This window comes from Sinocyclocheilus anshuiensis, unplaced genomic scaffold (genome assembly GCF_001515605.1).
Source record: "Sinocyclocheilus anshuiensis isolate Anshui unplaced genomic scaffold, SAMN03320099.WGS_v1.1 scaffold906, whole genome shotgun sequence".
Classification (NCBI taxonomy): Eukaryota; Metazoa; Chordata; class Actinopteri; order Cypriniformes; family Cyprinidae; genus Sinocyclocheilus; species Sinocyclocheilus anshuiensis.
The window spans coordinates 209,739-216,929 of NW_015540937.1; the positions used below are offsets into that span (position 1 = coordinate 209,739).

Here is a 7,191-nt window from a genome sequence, read left to right on the forward strand (position 1 = left end):
TATATATTTACATATAATTTTTTTTTTTTACTAGAAACTAAGTCATTACAACTTTTTCTTGAGTCATTATTATGAGAAAACGTACAATTTTTAAGGAAAACTAAGTTATTATTACATGAAATTTCTCAAGTCATTATGAGAAAGTTTAGAATTTTTATGAGAAACTAAGTCATTATTATGTTAATTTTTAAGTCATTATTATGATACATTTTTTAATTTTTACAAGAAAGTTTGTCATTATTACATGAAATTTTAAATCATAAGAAATGTAGGAATTTTTTTCATTACATGAAATTTCTCAAGTCATTATGAGTTTTGAATTTTTACGAGAAACTAAATTATTACGTGAATTTTTCTCAAGTCATTATTATGAGAAATATTTGAATTTTTACGAGAAACCAAGTCATTACATAAAATTTCTCATTAAGTCATCATGAGAAAGGTTTTTATTATTGTGATACAGAATCATATTTTTTTTACTCAACTGAGGCAGAAACATTACTGAATTTTTGAGTTTTTCATTCACAGTGGTGGCTCTTTTTTGATTCTCATTTCTCTATTTTTACTCAGAAAAGTAGTTCCATTATTATTTAAATAGGCATAATGGCAGTGAATAAATATTACCATTTTATTATATAAATATGTAAGAAATTTTTCATTACAGTATTTTTTTCTTCTAAGAGCTTTGTTTTTTTCTAAATGGACCTCAAAAAGGACTCATTTCTTCCATCAAAATATTTTATTATAATCTTTTTAAATATGGCCTGGACATGTTCTTGTCAGATCCCCCACACACCCTTATGACTGGTTTTGTGCTCCAGGGTCACAAATGTATATGAAAGTGTTCTGTTGATGTTTCATGGGCCAACTAAAGCACTTCAAAACACAAGTTTCCACTCATATAATTGTCTCGCATATTTATTCAATGACATGATGTTCTCCGTCTTTTCTGTCGGTTCACCGTGATCCGTGATGATGGGCTCCAGCAGCGCACCCCCGGCTCTCGCTGTAAATCCGCAGGTTTTCCTCTGTTCCCTGTTCTGAGTATAATTTAGCGGCGGCGCACAGTCCCTGCGGGACTCGTTCATTCTGCTGTAAGCCGCACCGCAGGGACGGATGTTGACAGTGTGGATTTAGCCTTTAATTGCGAGGCTTTAAAGTGCTTTTATTAAACTTTAAGACACAAAATGAAACCAATGATTCTTTCTCCTCTGTGGAGAAGAGAGTGTTTCTCGTGCCATTGAGTCTGTCAGACCAACGCGCATGTCTGAAGTCTGTCAGCTCGACCGTTTTCAACATGTATCGTGTCATAAAAGCACCAAAATAAATTAACTTTGTCATGCTTGTCTGAGGTTTGTTTGTCTTTTTTGAAATAGAATATTCATGCTATAATTTAAGTTCCTTTATCTTCCGTTCTGGCCTTTCTTTGAGGTTCACAAATGTCAGTACTGATGCGTTCATTTACGAGTTGAACGCACGTGAATGGCACCAGAAAGTCGTTAAGTATGAGTGGCAAATTTGGCATTTTCTTTGCGAGAGTTGGGGGCGTGTCAGTAGCTGGGTTTTCATCCAAACGTGAAGCGAATCTTTTCTGTCAATGTATTTTGTATACAAATTTTGTATTTTATATATTTTGTGTTTTTGCGTGGTTATGTGTATTATTGTAGTTTTAACTTTACTTTGACAGTGTTCAGTGGTTGAAGTTTAATAAAATAAATAAATACATACATGCATACAGTGCCAGCCCTACCTAATAAGCGGTTGCATAGGGCTGGGCGGTATATCGAGTTTGTACGATATATCGATATTTTCTTTATAAGCGATTCGATATGATGCAATACCGTTTATATCGATATACTGTAGTTTGATACGAGCGCATCTGAAAATATAGCGGAGAACACAGACTGAGCTGAAATATTTGTAGTTGGACAATAAATGTGACGTAGAATTTTAAAGTCTATTTTTATGATAGCACTGACTGTAAAGTGACTGTAATGGGCTAATCAAAATAGCCTAACACAACTCTGTGCTTTTGTTCTCATTTATTTTCAGTTTTAGTTTAGTGAGTTTAACTTCCGCTTTAAAAGCCTTATTTTTGTTTTTAGATTGCAGTGTTACAATGTTTGAATGAAATGTGATTTTAACCCTTTTTTGCACATAATATAAAGGCTTACATGGTTACATTCACTTTATTTGTTTTCATAGCCTTTAATATGTATTGTTTTGTTGGACAACATTGGGCGGTAAATTAAATACATACAGGTGCATCTCAATAAATAAGAATGTCGTGGAAAAGTTCATTTCAGTAATTCAACTCAAATTGTGAAACTCGTGTATTAAATAAATTCAATGCATACAGAAGTAGATCACCTCCATGCCACGCCGAATTGAGGCAGTAATTAAAGCAAAAGGAGCCCCTACCAAGTATTGAGTAAATGAACATACTTTCCAGAAGGCCAACAATTCACTAAAAATGTTTTTTTATTGGTCTTATGAAGTATTCTAATTTGTTGAGATAGTGAATTGGTGGGTTTTTGTTAAATGTGAGCCAAAATCATCACAATTAAAAGAACCAAAGACTTAAACTACTTCAGTCTGTGTGCATTGAATTTATTTAATACACGAGTTTCACAATTTGAGTTGAATTACTGAAATAAATGAACTTTTCCACGACATTCTAATTTATTGAGATGCACCTGTATATATTAAATACAGATTTTTTTAATCCAAATACAAAAACACCGATATATATACCGTATATCGCAAATCGGCCAAAAAATACCGAGATATGAATTTTTGCTCATATCGCCCAGCCCTACCTGGGGGCCCCCTGCCAGGGATTCAGACATTAATGCCCGGAAATATTAATTTTGATAAAGTTTGCTTGTGTCAGTCATGTGCGTTAATGTTTGAAAATGAAGCGGCCACACTATCAATCTGGTGCAGAGAAGAGGAAATAGGAAAGAAATTGAAATTGAATTTCTAAAAGATGTTGTCGAAATGGCGGTTTGATTCGGCATTCGCAAGAGCTTTAAAGACGCTGTGTCAATGTAACACTGTGTTATCGTGGGCACTTCAGTATACCTGAATAATTCTAGATACTTTATTATCTAAATTGTTTGGATTTTTTAAATATACTGGTCAAACATGTTTACACTTAGACATTTTTCAATATTCATCTGTATTAAACATGACAGCCAGGAAAAGAGAATATTCTCTATTTTTATTATTAATAATATATTATTCTCTGTTGTAATTTTCATAACCCATTGGCAGGTGTTTTTGCTTTATTAAAGCATTAATCTCACATCTGTGATACATTGCTCTAAAAGTGATGGTTAAACTTTTACAATCTTTTAAGTTTGCTTAAAGGGTTAGTTCACCCAAAAATTAAAATTAGCCCATAAATTACTCACCCTCAAGTCATCCTAGGTGTATATGACTTTCTTCTTTCAGACGAATCCAGTCGGAGTTATATAAAAAATTGTCTTTGATCTTTCAAGAAGTTTCATGGCACTCAGTGGGTGTTGCATGCATCAGTCCAAAAGCAGTTAAATAAAAAGCGCCCATCCATAAAAAAAAAAAAGTGTCTCACGGCTCCGGGGAGTGAACAAAGGCCTTCTGTAGCGAATCGATGCGTTTTTGTAAGAAAAATATCCATATTCAAAACGTAATAATCACTTTAATCTAGGCGATACATATTGATATTGAATTATTGTCCAGCCCTACCCTGCATACATACACACACACAGACAAACATACATACATACCCAAAACTGCCGTAAATGTTTCCGACATACTTCAGACAAGAAGTAGACGCATTTTCACACATGCGCAGTACAAATCGTGTTTCCGGTACGGATCGAGTAGTGACACTAATAACCAAAAGTAAATAAAAAAAAAATGAAAAGACACTATCAGCGGAAATGGCCGATTAGTCGTGTGGGTTTAATGTTCACTACATTTGAATTTATTCGGCAAATGTGTTTCCATCTCCCATTATACGCATTAACTCTTTTTCATACAAGCCAAAAACCACCTCAAGCGACCGTAAAAACTTTTTTGCGAATGGATTTTTTTTTTTTTTTTTTTAAATTAGGCATTTCCATCACTCGTTTCTGATGTGATACTTCAAAATGCACATAAAAATAGGGTGATGGAAACATAGCTAGTGAGAAAACATGGTGGACTCATTGACAGTAAATTTGTTGAAATTATTTTTTTTTTCATTTCCAATAAACTAAGTTGCATGTACTGTAAGTATTGTAAAGTATATAACAATTCAGTTTACTACACTTCATATAAATTGAATAAAAATTCAGCGGAAACACCTGATGCACAGTCTGTATTCATCATTTTGTAGCTTTAAAAAAAAAGAAATAGAAAAAACTATTATCGCCATCTTGCACCAGTTTGAATCATTTTCTAGTTTTTGTCATTTTTTAGTGTCTATATCATTTTTAAGTTTTCAGTTTTTATTTAGTCTTATGTTAGTACATCAACTTTAAATGAAAGTGAAATAAAAAATAAGTTGAAGGTTTTTATGTTTTATTTCAGTTAATGTTTATTAGATATTTTAAGTAATGCTTTTAAGTTTTTAGTTTTAGTAAATGATAATGACCCTGCACCTGACGTCGTGATTATGACTCTCCAACTTGCAAAAATGATGCACAATCAGTAATGAAGGAGTTTTAGACATTTTACATCATAAATAATATTTTAGTGTGGAAGAATTAACCCTCTGGGGTCGATGGAGGCGCTTTCACAAAAATACAAGCTTTACTTCTGTTTTTAAACCATTCACAGGGTTATTATAGTAAACTAATACCATTACTATTGTATACTGTTGTATAAACTAATACAATATTTCCATGAAAATATCTATTTTTAAATGATTTCAGCCAGTTGTCAAAGCAACATTTCAAATTTTTTCTCAGTTTAACTTGACTAAAACTACTAAAACTGAAATGAAATTAAGAAAAAAATATATAGACATATGTTAAAAATTTATAAAAATTGCAAAAACATTACCTAAAAAAAAAAAAAAAAAAATAAAAGAAGAAAATAAAAAAAAGTAAACTAATACCATTACTATTGTATACTGTTGTATAAACTAATACAATATTTCCATGAAAATATCTATTTTTAAATGATTTCAGCCAGTTGTCAAAGCAACATTTCAAATTTTTTCTCAGTTTAACTTGACTAAAACTACTAAAACTGAAATGAAATTAAGAAAAAAATATATAGACATATGTTAAAAATTTATAAAAATTGCAAAAACATTACCTAAAAAAAAAAAAAAAAAAAATGAAAGCAGAAAATATAAAAATTCACAATATTAATAAAAACTATAATAAGCTGCATGATACTAAAACAATCTCCTCTACACTTTCCCCATAGACTTCCATTATAATTTTTCATTACTGTAAACAGGTTTTTTGCTTGTCTTTACAAACTGATATAAGAGTAAATTATTTTCACTGGTAATAAACAGCATCTGATATGCTGATGTACTGAACTTTAAGGAATTCATTAGAACAAAGTTGTGCATGTGCTAATGAGTATAAAAGCACCGAATAAGAAGTATTTCCACAGCTTTTTTTATCATTACGGTTTGCCACACGAGAGGATGAGAGAAATCACACTAATATTTTCACATGAACGAGTGAGCGGTTCAAGGCGTGCAGCGTTTCTTTGCTCGCTGCAGACAGATGGAGAAAATGAGGTCAGGTGTGGGTGGATGTGACCTCTGACCTCTGCAGGGAAGCAGCGGGGGAGGAGACTGCCACATCACGGCTGCATGCTGCCACTCACACACACATTAAACTTTCATCTGAGACTCGACAGTTCAGCATGTCAGCCAGAACTCCCTGTGAAACAGAGCTTTTCAGCCGTTTACATCACTGTGTGTGTGAGCGAGAGAAACCGTGCATTAGATTTCATCAGCGTTGCATCGACGGTGAAAATAAGCAGCGATGGAGCGATAAAATGGCGAGAGGGGTGATGACACACATCAGGCCCCGTGAGACACACACACACACCTGACAATCCGACACATTTCTGCTGAAGAATTCATTACAGTCATCATGAAACAGCGTTTTACTTCTGTACTGTGACACATTTCCAGGATGCAAGATATGCAATGTATAAAACTGTACTGCGAACCTGGAATAATAAGCTGCATTATTCATTTATTTATTTATTTTTACATCATCTTGACTCATTCTTTGATCGGACTGCCAATAGTTCAGACATTAACATTTCAAATTGATGTATTAAAAATGTAAAATAATCTTTTTTTTCTGAGATCAAAACTACAACATAATGAGGTCATGTGACAACTAAACTATTAAGGTCAGCATGAAAAAAAAAATCACCCTATTTTCTAAATATATTACCATTGTACATTTTATTATTTTAACAGTTGCCATTAACTTACCACAAAGTACAAAAAGTACCCCGGTGCTACCATTGAATATTTCAAAATACCATAGTATTACCATCTGATACAATCACTGAATCACATTACAAAAATCGTAAGTATTTACCAAAAGAAAAAAAATCTGACTGAAAAAAAAAAGTAATATATAAAATATAAATTATAGATAAAATATTATAATATAAATGCTATATAAACAAGCAAAAATATAAATATATTAAAAATGTAAATAATATATCAAATATTGACCTCACAATGTTTAATCAAAATGTCATAATTGTTTTCATACAGTGAAAACATTAGACATCTGTCTTGAAGTATGCAAGACTTCTCCAAACATGAAGCCAACTGCTGAAACCCCGCCCCGGCATTTGCATACACTGATTTGCCACGCCCACATCTCAACATCCAATCAACAAGTGTTTTTGCACTTCTTGTAAATATTACCACGGTACATGAAAAAAAAAAAACATGGTATTACAATGGAAAAATGTAAGAAATATAATTAATATATAAACCATTATAAATGTAAATAATATATAAATGAATGATTTATAAATTATTGTTTATATATATATCCTTTTTTATATTTGATATTATTCTATATATTTCATCATGTTTTTTTCACATATACACAGATTCCCGCACATGACACGCAGGGTAAAAATATATTGTGGCCACAAAGAATGAGTTCCTACAATTAAATTTGTTCCCTTGTTTTAGATAATATATATATTAGTATATATATA

General features: G+C 32.0%; 1 protein-coding gene across 1 annotated transcript in view; it reads left to right on the forward strand.

Annotated features, from left to right (window-relative positions):
• The window catches only part of LOC107689581 (platelet-derived growth factor D-like), a 42,738-nt gene that overhangs the window by 33,854 nt on the left and 1,693 nt on the right, over nucleotides 1-7,191 (forward strand). The window lies entirely within an intron of this gene.